Source organism: Triticum dicoccoides, chromosome 7A, assembly GCF_002162155.2.
Source record: "Triticum dicoccoides isolate Atlit2015 ecotype Zavitan chromosome 7A, WEW_v2.0, whole genome shotgun sequence".
Lineage (NCBI taxonomy): Eukaryota > Viridiplantae > Streptophyta > Magnoliopsida > Poales > Poaceae > Triticum > Triticum dicoccoides.
Genome location: NC_041392.1, coordinates 204,652,482 through 204,679,175, shown reverse-complemented (window position 1 = coordinate 204,679,175; position 26,694 = coordinate 204,652,482). Strand labels below are relative to the sequence as shown.

Here is a 26,694-nt window from a genome sequence, read left to right as displayed (position 1 = left end):
ATATATAAATAAGTAATTTAGAAAATGATACAAGTTCCACCGAGTTCGTATTTTCGAGCTAATTTCTTTAACCTTACATCCGAATACAGCAAATGATATGACGTTGGAAAGCTTGAACAAATGCGAAACTTTTTTGTATATATTGTTTCTCCCAATTTCTTACGATTTTAAGTCAATTTTGAAAATGGCTAAAAACGTATTTTCCCCCTAATATCTACAAACTTTATCGGAATGCGGCAAATCATATACCGCTGAAAAGCTACAAAAAAATGCGAAACTTTTTCATGTTGATGGGTTTCTCTGATTCCTAGCCGTTTTCATGTAATTTCAAAAACGGCGAGATCATTCGTTCTGCCATTATCGTGAAACAGATTCTTCAAAAATGCACCGCGTGAAGAACCTGAACTTCTCGGCGTGTGTACCTGAACTTCACTCTGTTTTTCACATGATTTTTTTGCTCGTAGCTCTCCACCCACTCACCGGAATTGAGCAAGTGATATACCGACGGAAAGCTGCTGTAAACACGCAACTTCCCCGTGTTAATCGTTTTTTCATACTCGCGACAATTTTAAAAGTTTTTCATCTCAAATTCATTCACTATAGTAGTCGAACTTCTTACTGTTTTCACGTTGAACTTCTGTGATGTATTTTCATTTGTAATTTTCTATCCATTCATTAGTGTTACACAAATGATACTCCTTTTGTACAAACCCCATTCACAATAATTTTTTTAACTTTCTCCGACCGAGGAGTTGAACTTATAACAACAAAACTTTTAGTATTTGCTTTTTGTTCTTTTTTAATACAAAATGCACATCGTGTAGTACGTGAACTTTTCGCAGTTATCAATTGAACTTCTCTTGGTTACGTGAAAATATCTGAGTTTTTTTATAAATATTTATCTGAATTTCTTAATCCATTTTTATGAACTTTGAAGCGCTCTATTTTTTAAAAGTTGAACTTCTTGTTATTTTATTTTTGAACTTCTTGTTTTCACTCTTTAATAACGAGGAAAATCTGAGTTTTCTATAATCATCGAACTTCTCCATCTTTTTAATATGGACTTCCTGGTTTTACTTAATAATCTTTTTATGAATTTTGAAGCGCTCTATTTTTAAAAGTTGACATTCTTGTTGTTATTTTTTTGAACGTCTTGTTTCCACTCTTTAATAATGAGGGAAATCTGAGTTTTCTATAATCATCGAACTTCTCCATCTTCTTAATATGGACTTCCTGGTTTTATTTTCTTAATCCTTATAATTTGAATATTTTATTTTCTTTTTGAAATCAAATTGCTCCCAAATAATAATTGAACTTCTTTGTGTATTGAGAGAATTATTTTAAAATGCAAAAAAGCAAAAAAATTCGAACATGGAAATACAAGGTGAACATATCTCGCAATAATTTTTGAACTTCCCCGGACAGAGTATGTGAACTTCTTGAAACAAACCATTTAAGCTTTTAGTTTTCTATTCTTATATTCTTATCTCAAACGCATTCCGTGTAGTAGTTGAACTTCCCGCTGTTTTCACCTTGAACTTGTGTCACGTATTTTTGTTCAACCTCTCTCACAAGAATTTTTGAACTTTATCGGGCCGAGCACTTGAACTTCTAACAACAAACCTTTAGCCTTTGCTTTTTCATTAAAAAAAATCATACAAAATGCACACCGCGTAGTACGTGAACTTCTGGCAGTTATCAACCTGAACTTCTCTCGGTTACGTGAAAATATCTGAGTTCTTAATGAATATTAATGTGAATTTCTTAATCCTTTTTTTATGAATTCTGAAGCGATCTATTTTTAAAAGTTGAACTTCTTGTTATTTTATTTTTGAACTTCTTGTTTCTATTATTTAATAATGAGGGAAATCTGAGTTTTCTATAATCATCGAACTTCTCCATGTTTTTAATATGGACTTCCTGGTTTTTTCTTAAACCTTTTTATGAAATTTTGGAGCGCTCTATTTTTAAAAGTTGAACTTATTGTTATTTAATTTTTTAACTTCTTGTTTCCATTCTTTAATAAAGAGGAAAATCTGAGTTTTCTATAATCATCGAACTTCTCCATCTTTTTAATTTGGAGTTCCTGTTTTATTTCTTTTAGTAATGGAAAAAAAATCCTACTTTATGATAGACATCGAGATGCTCCATTTTTAAATTTGAACTTCTAGGTTTATTTTAACAGAGAAGATATTTTTATAAAAAGATTTGAGATGCTTTTTTTAATGACCTTCTTTGGGTTTGTAACAAGCATTGAACTTCTTCGTCTTTTTAATTTGAACCAATAGGCTTTTTCTAGAAATGAGGAATGCTTTTTTATAATTTTTAAGATGATCATTTTTTAATTTGAACTTTAATGTAATGGTATAGGAAAACGGGGAATGCTTTTTCATAATTTTTGAAATGATCATTTTTTAGTTTGAACTTCAATGTAATAGTATTACACAAAGAACAACTAAAAAAGCTCCAACTATTCCATGGCACTAGCACACGAGCAAACATTTTTTCAGCCTACCACTAGTTTTTCATTTGACTTGCTATGAACATTTTGTTCGACCTGCACATAGCGCAATCCAGGAGGAGCTATGCAACAATGTTGTGTCGGCACGACACAGAAGCGCACACAGAGGACTTGATGATGCATCTTTTATGCCACTCTGGGCAGCGTTATTTGTGCTGTAATAAACATCAAGTTTCCCCGTTATTTAAATTTGAACTTCTAGTTTATTTAAGAAACGAGGAAAATTCTTTTTCTTTAAAACTGCTGTGAATTATTCTACCTTGTTTTAATTTGACCTTCTTTGTTTTTTTGTAAATCAAAAAATATTTTTTTAGTACAAAGATAAATCATGTGTGTGTTTTCTTAATTTGAATTTAGGTTAATTGTTTATAAACTAAAATATTTTTGGATCGGTGCACTGACTTTTTCACAATGATTGATTTTGCCGACAGGATTTAGTAAAGTGTATATTTGTTTATAACTACAACAGAGGCTTTTTTTAACATGTACTTTCTGGAGCGATTTTCTGTACATATAAAGATCTGAAGTGTTGATTTTCTCTATTTTCTTTAGCTGAGCTCTTGTGATGTGAGCACAAAGATGGAAACTGAAGAACATGCAGCTCTGTTCTTGGAGCATTCTCTGCACTTTGCTTTCCTCTCAACACACCAGTTGCCTTCTCTGCACTTTTCTTTTCTCTCAACGCACCATTTCTTTCTCAAAGAGTAGTTCTGAGAAAGCATCAGCCAGCTCATACACACTGCTACATTCCCCAGCCTTTTTTTAGCCCCTAGAAGTGTTCAAAGAGAAAATAGATGTAGCCTGAAAATGACCAGGCGCACAAAAAGGTTCAGGGAGAATTAATAGCTATGGCCTGAAGACATAATCTCAAACACATGTAGATGAAAGTTTAGAGAAAAATACCATCGTTATAATTGTTTCTCTGAACTGAATGCCATTTCTTTTTATCTTTCACCAATGAAGATCGACTGTCACACATTCATATCCTCAGTCCTCACGAGTAAAGTAAAAACAGGGTATGTACAAATGTTCATCCCAAATGAACACCGGTCATGAAATTTTCTGCACCATAAACATTGCAAAGCTCATTTCTTTTAACTGTTAAGAACTGATGATTTTCTTTTGTCAATGAACTCTTCTAACATACGTACTAGAACTTCTAAAAATTCAACATTTTTTTGTAATGGATATAATGAACTCCTTAATTTCAGACATGAAAATTATAGAATTTTGTTTATAGGCAATCAAACTGACGTACAGAGGAGACAAGAAGGTTCACGGAGAGAGACGGCGTCGTTGCAGCCAAAGTTGGTGTAGGCGGTTGGCCTCGTCGGACGACATCGTTGCAGCCGAAGACGGTGTAGGCGGTTGGCCTCGTCGGCGATGCGTTGGAGGAAGGGAGTGCCGTCGCCGATAGCGGGAGACGAGGCCCGTGGAGGCACAGGGTCTCGCGGCCGCCAGCTCGAACAATAGTGCGTGTAAAAAGGATAAAACTGCAAAATTCAGTACACTTTCTATAGAACATCAAAACAACAACATTCAGTTCATATTCACAAAGGAGGACTGTTTGTAGCGTCTAGATTCAAAGGAGAAGCATTATGCTAGAATAAGTTGGACTGCATATATTCTTCTTTTTGAACTTTTGCAACAAGTTAGAACTCTCAACTCTGTATGTATGCAGGTCGTGGGGAGGTGAGCGGCGGCAGTGTACGCGGGCATGAACATTGTTACTACCCAAAATCACAAACGTGCTACCTGCAAAAAAATCACAAACGTGCTTCAAATGGATGGGATGGAAGTGTTGTGCTCACCCTCACCTTGGCTGCTCTGGACTGCTACTCGCGATGGCCCCGACCTCCCTGACGCTGCGTGGCTGGACTGGGATGGCGTTGTGTCCCCGTCAGGGCAATCAGGAGGAGGCGGAGGTGTGGGAACCGGGACGAGGAAGAAGGGGAGCGCGCGAACTCCACCTTGGGGGATCGTGCCAGAGTGGGGAGGCGCTTGGCGGAGCCGACAAAAACTTGGATCCCCGCGGATGGCCCCCAATTTTTCTGGAATAGGAGGCAGGCAGAATGAGCCGGGGCAAGTAGGCGACTAATGTGGCGTCGGTTCTCCGGGGGAACGCAGGTGGGTGTGCGCAGCGGGAGCTTCCGGGGAGAAGATGAAGGTGGGGTGATGGCGGGATTCAGGGGCGATGGGGCGGGGCGGCGACCGGAGTTGGGGGCGATGGGGGCGGGATGGCGACCGAAGCCAGGGGAGATGGGGGCGGGGTGTCGGGTGGGGCGGCACGTGGGTCAGCGGCGGTGGGTCGTCGGCGGGAGGCTCGCCGGAGCCGGGGGCTGGAGGTGGGTTGGGGTGGAGCTGCGCTGCCGTGGGGATTTTTGGATCGGGGTGGGGGAGGTTTTCTGTTGATCTCGGGAACGCACGATGACGCCTTATAGAGGCGTGATCGAAATAGTTATTCTAACTATTCATCATCCAGGGTGTAAAATAAGTTATTCTTTATCCAAGATAATCTTACTATCATTTCATAATTAAATTACGTTTTGAATTTAAATAGTTATATTTTTATTAATTCACTACGTAAAAATTGACATAAGAAAATAAAAATATAGATCATAAAACAAGAAAATTTGCAGTTTATGTGTATTTTGGACTATGTTTTTACGTTTGTAATTTTACATAACATAAAATATTTTTTACAGCGATTATATATTTTCTTACGGTCTCTTTTTGCGTCGACAATAAGACAAAACTTACAGAATTAAAATTACGGTGCATTGATGGTAAAATAGAGGGGGGTGAAGAATAACTATTCCTCATCCAGGGTGACGAATAGCGTGACCATAAAAAAGTGTTATCAGAATAACGGTGCGGCCCACAAAGAGTGGCAGCGAGCGTTTTTTCGCGTTTTTTTCTAAACCGTTCGTCGGAATGAGGCAAATAATACACCGTTGGATAAATATCATCGAGGTGCATCTTTTTCATAACTATTGTTTTCCCTAATTCATTACGGTTTAAAAGCAGTTTCAAATTTACTAAATTGCGGAATTATGTTTTTCAAAAAAAATAAAATTCGGTATTGTTTTCGCTCTAGTTTTTTAACCGTTTGTCGAAACGAGGTGTGTAATATACCGTTGAAAAGCTATGGACGAGGCACAACTTTCATATGTTGAAATATTTTTGAGATTCGTCACGGTTTTAAGTTAATTTTAAAAATCGTACGATGGACGACGAGTGACAGCGGCCGTTTTTCCTGAAATTTTTACAAATCGGTTGTCGAAATGATTCAAATGATATGCCGTTGGAAAGATATCGACGGGACACAACTTTTTCATGTAGAACACTCTCTCTAATTCCTTACGGTTTAAGAGCAGTTTTAAATTTACCGAAATGCGGACACTGTTTTTCGCGACATCCAAATTGAACGACTGAACTTCATCCGACAGAAAACCGCACTGTTTCGGTCGAAAACCGCACTGCATCAGACGGTCAAGTGAACTTCATGATTTCTTTTGTCAAATGTAAATTTTTCTCTAACGAGTTTTTGTTGTCGTTTTGTTCAATTTTTTTGTGAACGAGAGTGGACCACAACACTTCCGGTAGTGAACCGTAACACTACCCAAAGTGGAACCTCATGAGTTCTTGTTGTCTTTTTTTCGTACTTATTAATTTTTTGCGCGCGTTGACCAAGCGAGTGGACCGTAGGGACTGAGTGAGTGAACTACATCTAATATAGAAGCGAGCTTCATTTTGAGATCTTTTTTGTTTTGTGTTTACCAAGTGACAACAGAGGAGGTTTATAGCATACAGAATCTACACTCTCCACCAGCCAAATCACGGTAATGAACTGCAGTTTTTACAATGAACTAATGAAGTGCACTCTTCAACAACAACAAAATTGAGTAATGGGGCATCCAATAGAACTGCATCACTTCATCTTTTTTCCTGCAAAAATGAGTAAAATGAACCTTAATAGCAAACCATAGCGGACTTCATTTGCACTTTTTTCTCTTCAGAAATCACAAAGTCAGTAAAGTGCACAAGAGCACTAGTCAGTGAAGTGCACGAGAGCACTGCCGGACAACATGGCTCTTGAAATGAACCACATCTGAAGACAATGCGCACTGCAGATGTTCAAATCAGAGTGAATTTTTTCACATGTAAAAAAAATGCAGCCTGTGACATCAAGGCAAGGCAAGCGAACAACAGAGACAAGACAAGTGTTCTGCAAGGAAAAAGATAGTATTTATCAACAAATTACAAAATAATTGCAGGGATGATATTAGTGCAGCACTACAGAGTTTGATATAACAAACGGCATCTATTTTTTAACTAGCGAATCACACTAGCTGGCAATTCACACGTACACCGCCAATGAGGTGCATGGCGTCGCCGTCTATACTGCATCTCGTCAAACACAGCACGCACAGCTCGACTCGGCATGCATGCGACCTGCACACAAAATGTTGGAATTTTGCTAGTAGGCCTTTGGCCCAAAGCCCAACTAAAATTCTGAAATTCTCTTGGCCCATTCATGCACACATGTGAGTGGAGTGAGTGAGGCTAAAGTTTAGTCCCACCCCGGAAGTTGAGAGAGAATTGCACCTCTTTATAAGGTGAGCTCTTCTACCACTTGTATGAGCATGAGAAGATGAGACCTACACGCGCGCTCCTCCTCCTCGCTCGCCTCGCCTCATCACGACGCGCCGCGCCGCGGGTTGCGGGGTTGAGCCGAGCCGAGGACAGAGCTATGCATGTTGTCTATTTTTTTGCTGCATGGGAAAATTAATGAATCATTAATTAATAATTAACGGACGCGTTAATTACTGAACCGTTTCCGATTCTTTTGGATCGTGATGACTCGGACGTGGGGTTTACTCCCACGACCTACCCGGCCCGCACTATATAGTCAGGCAGACGTCTACCCTAGCCGCCGCCGCTTCGTATGGTTTCTCACCACCGTTCCAGATCATTGCGCCGCCAAGCAAGTCTTCTCCATCCCTCCTTCCGGCGTGCACCGTGAGAAGGGACAGCAGGCCTCCGGAACCCCGCCTCTCGTGATCCTGTACGGGAGAGGGGCAATCAGGTTTTTGGGGAGCGCACTCGCGCGACTGGTGGCAGCGATGACTTCGTGAACGACGACTTCTTCCCCGACCTCGACAACCTCATCCTCGACGACATGGGCGACAACGTCAATGCCGGCGGTGCTGCACCCGCTGCACCGTATGTGATTCTATCCTTCCTGTTCGAGATCGTGGTAGAATTCATGCTTCTAGTATGTGCCCTAGATGTGATATGTTCATCTGCTATGCTAGTTCGCATGATTAGTTTAATCTCTGCTGCTGTGGTCATGATTTATCTTCTGTTTATTCGGATTAAATCTCGTAGTAATTTGCTCATATTTCCAACAATCCAAAAACTTGATTATAGGCAATTTACTCCGAGTGGTTTTCCTGTGCATCTGAAGCCGCCTGCCTTTAAGGGGGCGCAATATAAGAGGTGGCGCACGAGAGCAGTCTACTGGTTTCAGGCCATGGGCTGCTATGATGCCACCAAGGGCAAGCCTGAGGGCGATCTTAATCCAGCACAGCTGGAAGCTTTTGAGAAGATCGATACCCTCTTTAAAGGCGCTCTTCTGAGTGTTCTTGATGACTCCATTGTGGATTCGTATATGTCGTTTGACAACGGCAAGGACATGTGGGGTGCGCTCGAGGCCAAGTTTGGTGCCTCGGACGCCGGCAGCAAGTTGTACGTCATGGAGCAATTCTATGACTACAAGATGACTGATGAGCGTCCTGTTGTACAGCAGGCTCATGAGATACAGTCGCTCGCTAAAGAACTTGAGTACTTCAAGTGTGTGTTGCCGGACAAATTTGTTGCCGGAGGCATCATTGCCAAGCTTCCACCTTCGTGGAACAATTTTGCTACTTCCCTGAAACACAAGAGACAGGAGTTTTCCGTTGCGGATCTCATTGGTACTCTTGATGTTGAAGAGAAGGCGAGAGCAAAGGACACACGTGCTCGAGTTGCTGAGGGAGGTTCTAGTGCCCACATGGTACAGAAGAAGAACTCCCAGCCCAACAAGTTCAAAAACAATAAGAACAAAACTCAGGGAAAAGGCAAGTTTGATACAAAGAACAAGCCATCACATTCTACCAACTTCAAGAAGAATTCTCATAAGAAGGGGAAGGGACTTTGCCATGTCTATGGTGATCCTACTCACTGGGCTCCGAAGTGTCCTAACCGCTTTGAGGAGTGCGAACATGAGAAGAGCGGCAAGTCCGCTAATGTTGTCATCGGTGATACTGATATGAAGGAATCAGGGTACGGTATTTTTCCTACCATCCTTTCAGTATTTCAATCCCCTGATTGGTTAATTGACACCAGTGCCAATGTACATGTTTGTGTTGACGCCTCCATGTTTTCTTCTTACTAGGCAACATGGACTTCACCCGTGATGATGGGGAACGGGTCACATGCCATCGTTCGAGGTGTTGGTACGGTCGATCTGAAGTTTACTTCGGGGAAGACTGTGCGTCTGAAGAACGTTCATCATGTGCCGTCCATCAGTAAAAATCTCGTTAGCGGTTCCCGTTTATGTCGAGATGGTTTTAAGTTGGTTTTCGAATCCAATAAAGTTGTAATTTCTAAGTGTGGACAATTTGTTGGAAAAGGCTATGAGTGAGGAGGCTTGTTCCACCTATCTTTGTCAGATATGTGCACTAAAGTTATTAATAATGTTTGCCACAATAATGAGTCTGATATTTGGCATTCACGACTCTGTCATATTAACTTTGGTTGCATGATGCGGTTAGCCAATATGAATTTAATTCCGAAAATCTCTACTGTCAAAGGCTCCAAGTGCCAAGTATGTGTGCAAGCTAAGCAACCTCGCAAGTCCCATAAGACTGCAAAGGCAAGAGACTTGGCGCCACTAGAGCTTATACATTCTGATCTTTGTGAGATGAATGGCATGTTGACAAAAGGTGGAAAGAGATACTTCATGACGTTGATTGATGACTCCACTAGATATTGTTATGTGTATCTTCTGAAATCAAAAGATGAGGCTTTGACTTTCTTTAAAAACTATAAAGCTGAGGCAGAGAACCAACTTGATCGAAAAATTAAACGGCTTAGGTCCGATTGTGGTGGAGAGTATTTTCCCAATGAATTTGATCTGTTTTGTGCGGAACATGGTATAATCCATGAGAGGACGCCTCCCTACTCACCCCAGTCAAATGGGGTAGCCGAAAGAAAAAACCGAACTCTAACTGATATGGTTAACACCATGTTAGACACTTCGGGTCTATCCAAGGAATGGTGGGGGGAGGCGCTAATGACTGCATGTCATGTCCTAAACCGAGTTCCCACAAAGCATAAGACCATGACTCCATTTGAGGAATGGGAAAGGAAAAGGTTGAAACTCTCTTACCTACGTACTTGGGGTTGTTTGGCGAAAGTCAATACACCAATTCCCAAGAAGCGCAAGCTTGGACCAAAAACCATGAATTGTGTTCTTCTGGGCTATGCTTTTCATAGCATCGGCTATAGATTTTTGATAATAAAATTTGAGGTATCCGACATGCATGTTGGTACGATTATGGAATCAAATGATGCAACTTTCTTTGAGGACATATTTCCTATGAAGGATATGTCGAGTTCATCAAATCAGGAGATACCTACTCCATCTAGTGAGGAATTCACTGTAATTCCTGAACCCACCATTGCGATGGAACATGTTGAGAATCCTGTTGAGGGTAACAATGGAACTCCTATGAGGAGTAAGAGACAGAGGACTGCAAAGTCTTTTGGTGATGATTTCATTGTGTACCTCGTGGATGACACACTCAGGACTATTTCAGAAGCCTATGCATCTCCTGATGCTGTCTACTAGAAGGAAGCTGTACGTAGCGAGATGGATTCCATCTTAGCTAACGGTACCTGGGAGACCACTGACCGTCCTTATGGGTGCGAATCTGTAGGATGTAAGTGGGTGTTCAAGAAGAAGCTTAGACCTGATGGTACGATTGGAAAGTACAAGGCACAGCTTGTGGCCAAGGGTTATACCCAGAAAGAAGGTGAAGACTTCTTTGATACTTACTCACCCGTGGCTAGGCTGACCACAATTCGGGTGCTACTATCACTGGCTGCCTCACATGGTCTTCTCGTTCATCAAATGGACGTTAAGACGGCTTTCCTCAATGGAGAGTTGAAGGAGGAAATTTACATGGATCAGCCAGATGGTTTTGTAGTACCTGGTCAAGAAGGAAAGGTGTGCAAGTTATTAAAGTCTTTATATGTCCTTAAACAAGCTCCTAAGGAGTGGCATGAGAAGTTCGAAAGAACATTAACTTCTGCCGGCTTTGTAGTAAACGATGGTGACAAGTGCGTGTACTATCACTATGGTGGGGGCGAAGGAGTTATTCTTTGTCTGTATGTCGACGACATATTGATCTTTGGAACCAAACTTGATTTAATCAAGGAGGTTAAGGATTTCTTATCTCGCTGTTTTGAGATGAAGGATCTAGGAGTAGCTGATGTTATCTTAAACATCAAGCTGTTGAGAGATGAGAATGGTGGGATCACACTGCTTCAGTCTCATTATGTGGAAAAGGTCTTGAGTCGTTTTGGGTATAGCGACTTCACGCCTTCTCCAACTCCATATGATGCTAGTGTGTTGCTTTGAAAGAATCGACGGATTGCTAGAGATCAACTGAGGTATTCTCAGATTATTGGCTCGCTTATGTATTTGGCGAGTGCCACGAGGCCTGACATCTCTTTTGCTGTGAGCAAGCTGAGTCGGTTTGTGTCAAAACCAGGAGATGATCATTGGCATGCGCTTGAGAGAGTTATGCGCTATTTGAAAGGCACCGCGAGCTATGGGATTCACTACACCGGGTATCCAAGGGTACTGGAGGGTTATAGTGACTCAAACTGGATATCTGATGCTGATGAGATTAAGGCCACAAGTGGTTATGTTTTTACACTTGGTGGTGGTGCTGTTTCCTGGAACTCTTGCAAGCAGACCATCTTAACGAGGTCAACTATGGAAGCAGAACTCACAGCATTAGACACTGCCACTGTTGAAGCAGAGTGGCTTCGTGAACTCTTGATGGACTTACCTATGGTTGAAAAACCAATACCCCCTATCCTGATGAACTGTGATAATCAAACTGTGATCGCCAAGATAAACAGTTCTAAGGACAATATGAAGTCCTCAAGGCATGTGAAGAGGAGACTAAAATCTGTCAGAAAATTGAGGAACTCCGGAGTTATTATGTTGGATTATATCCAAACGTCGAAAAACTTGGCAGATCCCTTCACAAAGGGTCTATCACGTAATGTGATAGATAATGCATCAATGGAGATGGGTTTGAAACCCACCGCATGAGTTGTCCATAGTGGTAAACCACTCTATGTGATCGGAGATCCCGTGAAGTAGAAGTGGAAGACAAGCTGTTGGTCAGCTAGGAGGAGAGTATCCCTATATTAATTATCCCACTCTGTGAAGATGCAATACTCTCCTGATCTGCATGGCAGGTTGATACTTATCTTAATGTATTCCAAGTGGCTTATTCGGTGTAAGGACATATTTATCCCTAAGTGTTTTGGTGATTGATGACAATGCATTTGCGGACTAATCGTGTGCCATGAGTATTCCAGACACTTCTTTGCTAGGCACAAGACGATTGGGTGCCCCTCGAAGACTAACGAAGATGGCGCCTTTTCTACGTTTCTTTTTGCTGGATTTGAGTCGTAGGAAAGTCGTACTATTAAGAGGGGGTCCGCGTTGGAAAGGTTTGGGTGGAATCATCAAGTACATGTCTCCTTTTATCCCCTACTTCTTCCTTGGAGCTTCCTCCGTTTTCCTGCCTCCTGTGACTGGCTGCTGTTGTGGTTGCGGTAGTACTGCTCCTGGATCAACGGTAGTACCGTAGGCATCCACGGTAGTACCGCGCGGTGGCGCGGTAGTATCGCTGGTGCCCACGGTAGTACCGCTCCCCTGGAGCCGCACTACCGCTACCCACCAGGCTAGTGCCGCCCCTTTGCGGTAGTAGGAGCGGATGTAATTTTTTACATCTGCACCTGCCGCGGTAGTACCGCTTTCGCCGTGCGGTAGTACCGCGCTATGCGATCAGGCAGTAGTACCGCCCCTCGGCAGTACTACTGTGTCGGGTTTTTGCTACTTCCGTTTTTTTGCGGAAGTAGGCACGGAAGTTTCCCTTCCCCCTGGCTGGGACTTTTGCCTTGCGGTAGTACTGCATGGGGGGCGCGGTAGTACCGCGTGTGCGGAAGTACCGCCCCCAGCTTCTGTGCGTCTGTTTCTGTGCTGGGGTCGCGGCAGTACCGTGGGTCGGTACGGTAGTACCGCACAGCCGTGTGGTAGTACCGCTTGGTTGCAAGCAGTAGTACCGCGCGGCCTTGCGGTAGTACCGTTGGCCAAGCGCGGTAGTACCGCTGGCCGCGGGCTGGTTAGTGGGTAACGGTTGGATCTTTTCCACACACTATATAAGGGGTCTCCTTCTTCCCCGTTGACTTACCTCTTCCACCATTAAAGCTCCATTATTGCTCCAAGCTCCATTTTCGCCCGATCTCACTCCCTAGCCAACCAAACTTGTTGATTTGCTCGGGAGTGGTTGAGAAGGCCCCGATCTACACTTCCACCGAGAGATATTTGATTCCCCCTACTAATCCCTTGCGGATCTTATTACTCTTGGGTGTTTGAGCATCCTAGACGGTTGAGGTCACCACGAAGCCATAGTCCATTGTGGTGAAGCTTCATGGTGTCGTTGGGAGCCTCCAATTGAGTTGTGGAGATTGCCCCAACCTCTTTTGTAAAGGTTCGGTCGCCGCCTCCAAGGGCACCAATAGTGGAATCATGGCATCTCGCATTGTGTGAGGGCGTGAGGAGATTACGGTGGCTCTAGTGGCTTCTTGGGGAGCATTGTGCCTCCACACCGCTCCAACGGAGACGTACTTCCTCTCAAAGGGAAGGAACTTCGGCAACACATCCTCGTCTCCACCGTCTCCACTCTTGGTTATCTCATGCCTTTACTTGTGAAGCTTATTTGTTTCGTATATCTTGCTTGCTTGTGTTCCTATTCATGTTGCATCATATAGGTTGCTCATCTAGTTGCATATCTAGACAACCTACTTTGATGCAAAGTTTAAATTGCTAAAGAAAAGCTAAAAATTGTTAGTTGCCTATTCACCCCCCCTCTAGTCAACCATATTGATCCTTTCAATTGGTATCAGAGCCTTGTCTCTTTATTAAGGACTTTACCGTCCAAAGAGTATGGTTGATACCGTAGATGGTGCGGAGGAACACTCCGGTGTGAATCCTATCTCGTCTACGGGCGATGGGGGAACCTCGGTCTCTCGTGAGGAGTTCAATGTGGCCTTGGAGACATTGAAAACCTCCATGACGACCGAAGTTGAGAGCATGTTTACTAAATTTCTTGAGGGGCTTAAACTATCCACCGCACCATTGAAAGTGGGTGATCCCGCCAACAAGGTGACGGATGCTATCCCCGACAAGGGGGAAGCTAGTAGTGAAAAGGCTCCTTCTTCTAGTGGTAAGAATGGCACCGCCATCTTTACCCATGTGGAACCACCACTTGTTTATGGTGGACCGATTCCTTCTACTCACTTGAATCATGCCGGTCCTCCTCCTAAGATTGTGAAAAATGAGGACTTTGATTCTTGGGTTTACCGCTTTAAACGTCATTTAAATCATGTGAACACTAACCTTTGGAGAATCATTGAAGAAGGTTTTTATCCGCATGATCCAAGCAACTTCACTCCTCGAGAAGCCGCGGATAATCAATTCAATGAGAATGCTCTCTTCATCATTCAAGATGCAATTCCACCCGAAGACCTACCTCATCTTCGTCCCTTTGCCTTGGCCAAAGATGCATGGCGTTGTGTTGTCTCTCTCTACCGGGGAAGCGCAAGCATTCAACGCTCCAATTATGAAGTGGTACAAGATGAAGCCGATGAGTTTGCAATGAAAGAAGATGAAGAACCTCGTGAGCTTTATCAGAGAGTAACCAAACTCGCGCTCTCACTACTAGATCACGGGAGCAAGGACACGGATGACAATTGGATCAAGCGCAAATTCCTCAAGGCAATGATGCCCTATCACAAGGCCATGTCCTCCGTCATTCGTCAAAGACCGGACTTCCACACTTTGACCTCAAGCGAAGTGTTGGATGAGTTTGTGGCCATGAACATTTTGGACAAGACCGCCGACAATGCGGTGCTCCATTCTCAACGGGCAAAGAAGCCTAACCTTGCATTGATGGCCAAGCTCATCATGGAAGAAGAAGAAGAGGAAGAAGAGGAGAGCAACCCCGAAGATACGAAGTATGCATATCATGAACACATGTCACTTGCTTCAAGGCAATTTTGGAGCAAGAAAAACTCGAGGCCAAACTTTAGCAAAAGCAACTCGAGTGGCACAAGGGGCAAGCAACGTGTAAGGACTTGCTACAATTGCGGCAACGTGAGTCACTTCGTTGCGGAATGCCCGTATGAGAAGAGGGAAGACAATGGTGGCAAGCTCATCCGAAAGGCCAAGGCCAAGTCGTTCCCCAACAAGAACAACTTCACCAAGAAGACTCCTCCCAAGGCTTTGGTTGTGCAAGAAGAGTACAATGAGGATGATGATGATGATGAAGATGGTGAGTCGGTTGCCATGGCCTCCGTTGCCATTGCAACAACGTCACGGGTGTCTCTCTTCGACTCACCCAACGAGAGCATCACCGCCAAGTGCCTCATGGCTAAAGCCACCAACAAGGTAACCTCCAACATCAAAACTACCATCATTAATCATCCTTCCCCGACGGATAACATTAATGAACTTGAGGGAGCTAATATGGAGGCTAACGAGTTTGAGGCCTTTATGGGCAAACTCAAGGGAAAATCCAAGAAGCACTTTGTTGCTCTCTTGGAACAACTTGGTGAAGCCAATGACATGATCGAGGCTCACGAAGACGCCATCTCTAAGATGGAAGGGCATAGTCGTGACTATGCCGATGAGATTTCGGATCTTTCCAATGCTCTTGAGGAAGAGCGTGGTCTTCGTTTGGCTCTTGAGGAGTCACATAACGTTGATCATGCTAAGTTAAAGAAAGATTATGATCATGTCCTCATTGTTTCTCGTGTGCTAAATTCCGAGAAGGCCAAACTTGGGGTTGATCTTGCTAGACTCAAAGAGGAGTTTGATATACTTGACAAGGCCCACAAGGCCTTGAAGGGTATTCACGCTAGTCTCAAGGAGTCTCATGATCAACTCCAAGTGAAGCTAACTAAGGAGAAAGCAACTTTTCCTCATATGGTTTTAATTGATAATGCAAATGCTACTAACCCGTGTTGTGAGCATATACATCTTGTTGAGGAAAATGCGAAGTGGAAGGAGCAACTTGAGAGAGGTCTTGCGACTTTCATACAAGGCAAGAAGAACCTCAACGATCTCTTGATCAACCAAAAGGGAGGTGTGGCCAAGGAAGGGGTTGGGTACGTGCCTGACTCCAAGAACAAGAAGAAGAATGACAAGACCAAACGACCTCCTCCCCTCATGCAAACCTTTGTGAGGGAGGGAGAGAGTGCCCCCGAGGAGAAGAAGAAGAACAATGTCAAGAAGGGCAATGCCACCCCTCTCAACAAAGCCGGCGATTTTAACCCTTCTTATGTGTTATGTCGTGCTAGTGATGGGCATGTTTATGCCAAATTTGTTGGTTCTCTTCATGAATACATTGAATGGTCTATTTGGGTTCCAAAAACCCTCGTTACTAACATCAAAGGACCCATTACAAAATGGGTACCTAAAACCAAGCATTGATCTCTTGTAGGTGTTTGCTTCCGGTGGGGGATCATGGTTGCTCGATAGCGGAGTTACAAATCATATGACCAGAAACAAGGACTTGGTGGTGGACGTGCACAAGGTTCCATCTATGCCCACCAATGTCGAGTGGGGTGACGCCTCATCTTCTAAGGTATTGGGACTTGGCAAAGTGGTCATCTCTCATGATCTCACGATCGAGAAGGTCATGCTTGTTGAGTCCCTTGCATACAATTTACTTTCCGTTTGTCAACTTGCTATCATGGGCTTTGCCACTTTCTTTGATATCGATATCGTGGCCCTCTTGTGGAGCAAGACTCTTAAAGTAGCTTTTGTTGGGCATGTCGAGAACGGTCTATATGTGATTAACTTTTCGGAGCGACCCACTAAGACGGCGACATGCCTAATGGCTAAAGTTGATGTGGGATGGCTTTGGCATCGCCGTTTAGCCCATGTCAATATGAGATCTTTGCAAAGTCTCCTCAAGGGGGACCATGTCCGTGGACTAACGAATGTTAGTTTTGCTAAAGATCGTGCTTGCAGTGTCTGTATCGAAGGAAAGCTACATGAGAAGGCTCACCCTCCCACTACTATCATTTATTCAAAGAGGCCTTTGGAGCTCCTTCACATGGATCTCTTTGGGCCTCCATCCTTCGATAGTCTTGGAGGTAGGAAGTATTGCTTGTTGATTGTGGATGACTACTCAAGGTACACGTGGGTGTAATTCTTCAAGAGGAAGAGCGAGACCCAACAAACCGTCATTGACTTTGCAAATGAAGCACAACATTGACACAATGCAAATATCTTGACAATAAGAAGTGACAACGGCACCGAGTTCAAGAACTACACCTTGGATGAGTTTCTTAGTGACGAGGGAATCAAGCATCAATATTCCGCACCCTACACCCCTCAAAAAAACGGTGTTGCGGAGAGGAAGAACCAGACGTTGATGGATGCGGCAAGGACCATGATGGCGGAGTTCAAGTCTCCGTACAACTTTTGGGCCGAAGCCATCAACACCGTGTGTCATGCATCAAATCGGCTCTACCTCCGCAAGGGCTTGAACAAGACTCCATATGAGATACTCACCGATAACAAGCCCAACCTCAAGTACTTCCGGGTATTCGGGTGTAAGTGTTTCATTCTTAAGAAAGGTGTTCGGTTGTCTAAATTTGAGGCTAGAGCTTATGAGGGCATATTTGTTGGTTATGCTACAAACTATCATGCTTACCGTGTCCTCAATAAATCCACAGGACTTATTGAGGAGACGTGTAACGTGGAGTTTGATGAGAATAATGGCTCCCAAGTGGAGCAAAGTGGCACTTGTGATGTAGGTGATGAAATTCCTCCTCTAGCCATAAGAAGAATGGGTGTTGGTTTTATCCTACCCATTGAGGAACCCCTTGTGGCCGAAGGAGAAGGACAATGCTCCACTCAAGTGGAGCCATCACCAACCCAAGGCCCACACGCTTCCGAACAACAAAGTGAAGGCCCTCAACCTCATGAACAAGACCAAGGGCATGATCATACTCAAGACGGTGTGGACACACCAAGTGATGCCCAAGGTCAAGTTCTCTCCCCCGAGCAAGTTCAAGATCAAGAGCAAGTTCATGGCGGCGCTCAAGATGATCAAGTAACCGCTCCTCAACTCACCACCGAGGAGGAATTAGAGCGTCGTGCCGCCAAGGTTGCTTCCAAGCTCTCCACCAAGGATCATCTCATGACGAATGTGCTTGGAAGCTTAAGAAAGGGGGTAAGCACTTGTAGACAATTAGCAAATTATTGTGAGCATCACACGTTTGTCTCTTGTGTGGAACCCCACAAGGTCTATGAGGCGCTAGAAGATCCGGATTGGCTCAATGCCATGCATGAAGAACTCAACAACTTCGAGCGCAACAAAGTGTGGAGATTGGTGCCAAGACCGACCGGAAATCACAGTGTCATAGGAACCAAGTGGATATTTAAGAACAAGCAAGATGCCCATGGGATCATCATTCGCAACAAGGATCGTTTGGTAGCACAAGGCTACTCCCAAGTCGAGGGTATCGACTATGGTGAAACCTTTGCTCCCATTGCTCGTCTTGAATCCATTCACATGTTGATTGCATATGCTTCTCATCATAACTTTAAGTTACAACAAATGGATGTGAAGAGTGCTTTTCTTAATGGTCCCATTAATGAATTGGTTTACGTCAAGCAACCCCCCGGGTTCGAGGATCCCTACTTTCCCGATCATGTGTATCAACTCGATAAGGCACTCTATGGCCTTAAACAAGCCCCACGTGCGTGGTATGACCACCTTACCGAGTTGTTACAAGACCGTGGTTTTGAAGTTGGGTTAATCGACCCCACTCTTTTTACTAAGAAGGTCAAAGGGGAGTTGTTTGTGTGCCAATTATATGTTGATTATATTATCTTTGGTTCTCCTAACAAAGCTTTCAATGAGGAATTTCCCGCTCTCATGACCTCAAAGTTCGAGATGTCCTCCATGGGAGAGTTGAAGTTCTTTCTAGGGTTCGAAGTGAAGCAAAGAAGAGAAGGAACCTTCATCAATCAATCGAAATACACTCAAGACATGCTCAAGAGATTCAAGCTAAGTGACGTCAAGCCGGCTTCCACTCCAATGCCCACCAAGTGCCAACTTGACTTAGATCCCAATGGTAAAGTGGTGGATCAAAAGGTATATCGTTCCATGATTGGATCCTTGCTTTACCTTTGTGCATCTAGACCGGACATCATGTTGAGTGTGGGAATTTGTGCACGCTTTCAAGCCACACCTAAGGAAAGTCACTATGTGGCGGTCAAACGAATCTTTCGATATTTGGCTCATACCCCAAACTTTGGCTTATGGTAGCCAAGAGGATCAGACTTCAAGCTTGTAGGGTACTCGGATTCCGATTGGGCGGGAGACAAAGTGGATAGGAAGTCCACTTCCGGAGGGTGCCAATTCCTTGGTTGCTCTTTGGTAAGTTGGTCTTCCAAAAAGCAAAGTTGCGTGTCTCTCTCGTCCACCGAAGCGGAGTATGTGGCGGCCGGTAGTTGTTGTGCACAACTCTTATGGATGAGGCAAACTTTAAAGGATTACGGTGTCACTTGTGACAAAGTGCCTCTTTGGTGTGACAATGAAAGTGCCATCAAGATCTCTCTCAACCCGGTGCAACACTTCAAGATGAAGCATATTGAGATCCGGTATCACTTCATCCGGGATCACATTAGGCGAGAAGAGATCGAGCTCAACTATGTCAACACTCATGATAACCTTGCAGATATCTTCACAAAGCCCTTGGATGAAGCAAGATTTCGCGAGTTAAGGCATGAGCTAAATATCATCGATTCGAGCAATGTTGCTTGAACCCTTGCACACCCCACCATACTCAACGTGTTGTCCTATTTAGATGTAGGCATGGACATAGGGGGAGTGATGTTCTCTCAATGAACTCTCCCTCCCCCATTATGCATAAATCAATCAAGTCTTTCACATTAGCCATGTTTGATGGTACTTGTGCTTCAAAGACGAGTTTTGGTCATGGACCCAAGGATAATTCTTCGCGGTGCCATACCAATTGACTCAAACATAGGTGGCTACGGCCACCGCCCTCTCTTTTGGAGAGGTGGTGTCTTTCTGGTTTTGTGTGTTGCGTGGTCTTGTGGTGTCGTGTTGGCTCGGAGTGGTTTGTGCAAAGATCCAGTTTTTGTGTGCTCGAAACGTGCATCTTCTTGAGCCCACGGTACTACCGCGTCTGGGCGCGGTACTACCGCTTTGGGAGGCACGGTACTATCGTGCCACAGCACGGTACTACCGCTCTGGTGCGGTACTTCGGAAGTATCGTGCCGTGCGGTACTACCGTGTCTGGGCACGGTACTACCGCGCTGTCAAGGGCGCGTGGGGGTTATGACTCGGGCAGGGGAGTTCCAACTCCCCATACCCATTCATTGTCTCTCTCTCCATGTCTCTCCCTCTCAAGAACGGCGCCGGAGGCCCTCGCCGGATCTCCGTCTCCGGCCACTCTCCTCGGATTCCGACCGGTGGGATCGTTCCCCACCACTTCCTCTTGCCATGGACCAAGGTTTTTCCCCAAATCCCTCTTTTTCTTGGTTGTTCTCTTGCTTCTAGGTTTTTGGGGAGAAACTTGTCATTCTTGAGATTTTAGGCCAAATCTATGCAAGAGTAGGATGTAGGAGAGTGGTGATGCGTAGAAAACATACTTGATATGCTGTCTTGTGGTAGCTTTGTCCAACCGTAGTACCGCCGTGGTTTCACGGGCTTTTTCAGATTTGAACCTGTTCAGATCTGACGCGTTGCGATACTACCGTGCCCAATGTGCGGTACTACCGCCCGTCAGGTGCGGTACTACCGTACCGTGCGGTACTACCGCTCTGCAGATGCGGTACTACCGCGCCGGCCGCGGCGCTAAGGTCGTACTACCGCTCCTACACCCGGTACTACCGTGATCTTGCACGGTACTACCGCGTCTAAGAGCCGTACTACTATCTTAGCTCCGCATCACTTGGCAGTACTACCGTAGGGATCAAATCTCTCTCTAGGCATTTATCATGTGTGCTTTCTGCTTGTTTCACTTGCGTTGTTGTGGTCTTTGCATTAACCTCTCTTGGCTGTTGTGGGTGTTTTTGCATTCTGTGTCTCAGGTGGTGGCTCTCGCCGTTCCAATCCCAGTCGTGACACTGGCTCCAAGCGTCTGCGCAACCTCCAAGATGAAGCCCCAGAGGGCTCCAATGCCCCCAAGCGCAATGTCAAGACCACTGCCAGCAAGCAAAAGGAACCGGCTAAGGGCATGGACGAGATTTCAACCACTGAGTATGTCGAGCGCCAAAAGATCAATCCCTATGTGAATCCTCGGGCTATCCTCAGAGGCACCGAGTTGTTCTGGACCAAGCAACAGGCTCTCATCTATCTGGATGTGATTAAGAACAAGCAGAATACCTTCATGGATGTCAAGTGGATAGACATGCATCACCTGCGGAAGGACAAGTTTCGTGACTATTTTGGAGAGGCTTTAGACTTGGTGGAGCAGTTTGCTATTGAGCCGGTGATCTCCTTTCACCTTGACTATGACCCTGAGCTCATCTATCAGTTCTTTGCCTCAGTGTACTTTCATCCCGGGGAGGAGCGGAGGATGACCTGGATGACCAATGGTCGTCAGCTGTCTGCTACATGGAAAGAGTTCATGGATATGCTGCACATTCCTGATGATGGGCTTCACACCCCCGTTGGTGTTCGCCCCCATGCCAACTCTGAGTCTGCCAACAAGAACCAGCTTCAGCCCTTCCTTGTTGAGAAGGTACTCCCCAATGGCAAGTCATCTTGGGTGTTAAACTCCTTTCTGGATATCATGCATCACATCTTCCGCAAAACTCTGTTCCCACGCATTGGCGACAAGGACAAGGTACATGCATATCTAGTGGACATGTTGCTCTTGTGTGCAGAGGCACGTTCTTCTCAGACTCAACCACTTGATGTCTCACACATCATGTGGTGTGAGCTTCGGTTTGCGATGTTCACTCGCAAGGTACCTATCTATGGACCGTACCTGTTTCTGCTGCTCTCCACCACTTGGGAGAAGACGTATCCAGGTGATGAGTTCCTTGCTCCAGACTGGATTCGCCATGAGTCCATCAGCCTCCGCGTCAAGCCCAACTGGGCCAACACCACTACCCGTGCTGAGGCATCTTCTGCTAGGAGGGCTGCTGGTGAGGGGGAGGCTGCTGCTGCTGAGACTATTGCTGAGGACCGTGCTGCTAGGTCCACCACTTCTTCCTCTGAGCCGTCATGGGCCAAGAAGCTAAAGGACAAGATGAAGACTCTCTTCTGCATGCAGGCGAAGGGACAGTACAGGGCTCACGTGGCTGACAAGGAGAGTCGCCGCCATGACAAGAAGGTGATGATGCTCTTTGGAGAGGATGTGTCTGGCGGGTCTGAGGACGTCATCACACCTGAGGCTGCCTGGATGTCAAAGCAGGGCTACAAGTGGACCAGTTCAGAGGATGACCTCGAGGAGACTATCCTGGCCGCTGAGTCTGGCAAGGAGCACGAGGAGCAGTGGGACGACTTCTCTGCCTGAGCCACCCCGTGTGTGTAGGTGTCCTCTCTGCCTTTTTGGCGTCTCGATGCCAAAGGAGGAGAGGGTGTAGGGATTTGCGTTGTGTCGTGCTTGGTGTGTTTGTTTGCTTTGTCGTTTGGACCTCGTTTGCCTCGTTTGCTTTTGTTTGGTTTGTGCCTTCGAGACCTATCCTCCATATGGTGTAAGACATATGCACTCTATCTATCTTAGTTATCTCTTGTTTGTACTATCTTGTCTAGTGATAGATATGCCTTGTCTCTATAATATGGGGGGAGCTATGTTCCTAGTATTCGTGCTCATCTAGGTGGCACATATTTAGGGGGAGCCCGTCTATATTATAGAGAGGAGGGGTTTGCATTTACTTAATAGTATTTTCTTTGTGCAAATCCCGTTTTGTCATTAATCCACCAAAAAGGGGGAGATTGTAAGGACATATTTATCCCTAAGTTTTTTGGTGATTGATGACAACGCATTTGCGGACTAATCGTGTGTCATGAGTATTCCAGACACTTCTTTGCTAGGCACAAGACGATTGGGTGCCCCTCAAAGACTGACGAAGACAGCGTCTTTTTTACGTTTCTTTTTGGTGGATTTGAGTCGTAGGAAAGCCGTACTATTAAGAGGGGGTCTGCGTTGGAAAGGTTTGGGTGGAATCATCACGTACACGTCTCCTTTTATCCCCTCCTTCTTCCTTGGAGCTTCCTCCATTTTTCTGCCTCCTGTGACTGGCTGCTGTTGTGGTTGCGGTAGTACTGCTCCTGGATCAACGGTAGTACCGTAGGCATCCACGGTAGTACCGCGCGGTGGCGCGGTAGTACCGCTGGTGCCCACGGTAGTACCGCTCCCCTGGAGCCGCACTATCGCTGCCCACCAGGCTAGTGCCGCCCCTTTGCGGTAGTAGGAGCGGATGTAATTTTTTACATCCGCACCTGCCGCAGTAGTACCGCTTTCACCGTGCGGTAGTACCGTGCTATGCGGTCAGGCAGTAGTACCGCCCCTCGACAGTACTACTGTGTCGGGTTTTTGCTACTTCCGTATTTTTTTGCGGAAGTAGGCATGAAAGTTTCCCTTCCCCCTGGCTGGGACTTTTGCCTTGCGGTAGTACCGCATGGGGGGCGCGGTAGTACCGCGCGTGCGGAAGTACCGCCCCCAGCTTCTGTGCGTCTGTTTCTGTGCTGGGGTCGCGGCAGTATCGTGGGTCGGTACGGTAGTACCGCACAGCCGTGCGGTTGTACCACTTGGTTGCAAGCAGTAGTACCGCGCGGCCTTGCGGTAGTACCGCTGGCCAGGCGCGGTAGTACCGCTGGCCGCGGGCTGGTTGGTGGGTAACGGTTGGATCTTTTCCACACACTATATAAGGGGTCTCCTTCTTCCCCGTTGACTTACCTCTTCCACCATTAAAGCTCCATTATTGCTCCAAGCTCCATTTTCGCCCGATCTCACTCCCTAGCCAATCAAACTTGTTGATTTGCTCGGGAGTGGTTGAGAAGGCCCCGATCTACACTTCCACCAAGAGATATTTGATTCCCCCTACTAATCCCTTGTGGATCTTGTTACTCTTGGGTGTTTGAGCATCCTAGACGGTTGAGGTCACCGCGAAGCCATAGTCCATTGTGGTGAAGCTTCGTGGTGTCGTTGGGAGCCTCCAATTGAGTTGTGGAGATTGCCCCAACCTCGTTTGTAAAGGTTCGGTCGCCACCTCCAAGGGCACCAATAGTGGAATCATGGCATCTCGCATTGTGTGAGGGCGTGAGGAGATTACGGTGGCTCTAGTGGCTTCTTGGGGAGCATTGTGCCTCCACACCGCTCCAACGGAGATGTACTTCCTCTCAAAGGGAAGGAACTTCGGCAACACATCCTCGTCTCCACCGTCTCCACTCTTGGTTATCTCATGCCTTTACTTGTGAAGCTTATTTGTTTCATATATCTTGCTTGCTTGTGTTCCTATTCGTGTTGCATCATATAGGTTGCTCATCTAGTTGCATATCTAGACAACCTACTTTGATGCAAAGTTTAAATTGCTAAAGAAAAGCTAAAAATTGTTAGTTTCCTATTCACCCCCCCTCTAGTCAACCATATCGATCCTTTCGTTCGGGTAAGCAGAGATGTTGTCCTGCAGAACATCTTCTGAGGAACACACCTATATGAATTTGACTGTTAGCGTCGTAGTCTGTGAGAATTGGGTGTTCTCTAATAAATTGAAAGGCCCTGGAGTATGACGTATACGCTCCACCCGCGGGGAAGCCTTTCGGCAGCCCAGTATCGGTCAAGAATTTGTGTGAAACTAGTTTCATAGAAAACTTGTAGTTCAAGGCATAGTCCACTATTCAAGTTGTGATCTAGTGTAGCATAAATTTCTAAGTGGAAGTTCAACTTCACAGTCTCCACTAAGCACCGATATATAAAACAATGTTTTGAAACTAAATAATGAAATGTGCCAATGAGACTTTGTGGGGGATTGTTGGAATTTTGCTAGTAGGCCTTTGGCCCAAAGCCCAACTAAAATTCTCAAATTCTCTTGGCCCATTCATGCACACATGTGAGTGGAGTGAGTGAGGCTAAACTTTAGTCACACCCCGGAAGTTGAGAGAGAGTTGCACCTCTTTATAAGGTGAGCTCTTCTATCACTTGCATGAGCATGAGAAGAGGAGACCTACACGCGCGCTCCTCCTCCTCGCTCGCCTCGCCACGCCACGCCTCGTCACGACGCGCCGCGCCGCGGGTTGTGGGATTGAGCCGAGCCGAGGACAGAGCTATGCACGTTGTCTATATTTTTGCTGCATGGGAAAATTAATGAGTCATTAATTAATAATTAACGGATGCGTTAATTACTGAACCGTTTCCGATTCTTTTGGATCGTGACGACTCAGACGTGGGGTTTACTCCCACGACCTATCCGGCCCGCACTATATAGTCAGGCAGACGTCTACCCGCCGCCGCTTCGTATGGTTTCTCACCACCGTTCCAGATCATTGCGCCGCCAAGCAAGTCTTCTCCATCCCTCCTTCCGGCGTGCATTGCGAGAAGGGACAGCAGGCCTCCGGAACCCCGCCTCTCGTGATCCTGTATGGGAGAGGGGCGATCAGGTTTTTGGGGAGCGCACTCGCGCGACTGCTGGCAGCGACGACTTCGCGAACGACGACTTCTTCCCCGACCTCGGCAACCTCGTCCTCGACGACATGGGCGACAACGTCAACGCCGGCGGTGCTGCACCCGCTGCACCGTATGTGATTCTATCCTTCCTATTCGAGATCGTGGTAGAATTCATGCTTCTAGTATGTGCCCTAGATGTGATATGTTCATCTACTATGCTAGTTCGCATGATTAGTTTAATCTCTACTGCTGTGGTCATGATTTATCTTCTGTTTATTCGGATTAAATCTCGTAGTAATTTGCTCATATTTCCAACACAAAAAGCACGAGCAAAGTGTCAACAAGGTGCAGCATCACATCCATGTTTTCAGGGGCTCTAGCGAGCTCCCTTCTATACCACCGTGGTGTCGTCCTCCCCTTGCACTGAGCTGTGACAGTGTACTTGATGTAGAAAAGGAAGTGGGGCACACCGTTGTGGGATGTGGACTGCAGTGCCCCATCCACCCAGTCAGAGCTGCTTCGTCGGCGGACACGGCGACGCTCACGCGAATTCGAAACCCACAAAACATCAATGGTGTACTGCACGCCGTGCTGCGCGAACCACTCACGAGCGAGCTGCACAGCTACAGACCGTGAGCCGCACATGCCGCTCAGGAGAACTCCATGGCGCAGCTGAGCGAGGAGCTCCTGGAACTGCATCCACAACTGCCGGCGCGAGGTGGAGGTTGTGGGGCGTCGGGCCGGCGTCGGTCCAATGACGTGGGAGCTCGGGATGGGGATGAGAGGCAGGGGGAAGTGGGGCAGCGGGGTGGCACCGTCGTCGGAGCGACGGTGAAAGGCCTGGGTAGGCATGGGGTGGGAGGCGCCGGGGCGGCGCAAGCCCCGCTCGGCGGCCCACGGGAGGTCGCCCGGGACGGGATGGCGCGCATCTAGGCGGCGGCGGCTGCTCGGATCCAGGCGGCGGCGGCTGCGCGGATCCAGGCGGCGGTGGATCTCACGAGGTCGCTGGGGGCAGGGCGGCGTGGATCTCATGTGATAGCCGAGGAGGAAGATGGCAACTATTAAGGAGGAAGGGGAAGCTAGAGGGATTGGTGGGGCGGTGCCGGCCGTGAGTTGCCATGGCGCGCTGGAAGCTCGGGATGGGCGGCGCCGAT

General features: G+C 46.0%; 1 long non-coding RNA gene across 2 annotated transcripts; it reads right to left on the bottom strand.

Annotated features, from left to right (window-relative positions):
- Positions 1-3,035: 3,035 nt before the first annotated feature.
- Positions 3,036-4,760, bottom strand: LOC119332075. 2 transcript variants are annotated; one of them, XR_005160799.1, is made up of 4 exons: positions 4,188-4,760; positions 3,780-4,014; positions 3,425-3,583; positions 3,036-3,322 (listed from the first exon to the last, which is right to left on the bottom strand). It is a non-coding gene; the product is annotated as an uncharacterized LOC119332075 (long non-coding RNA). The 2 variants fall into 2 exon arrangements; XR_005160798.1 differs by having other exon boundaries at positions 3,780-4,756.
- Positions 4,761-26,694: the final 21,934 nt, after the last annotated feature.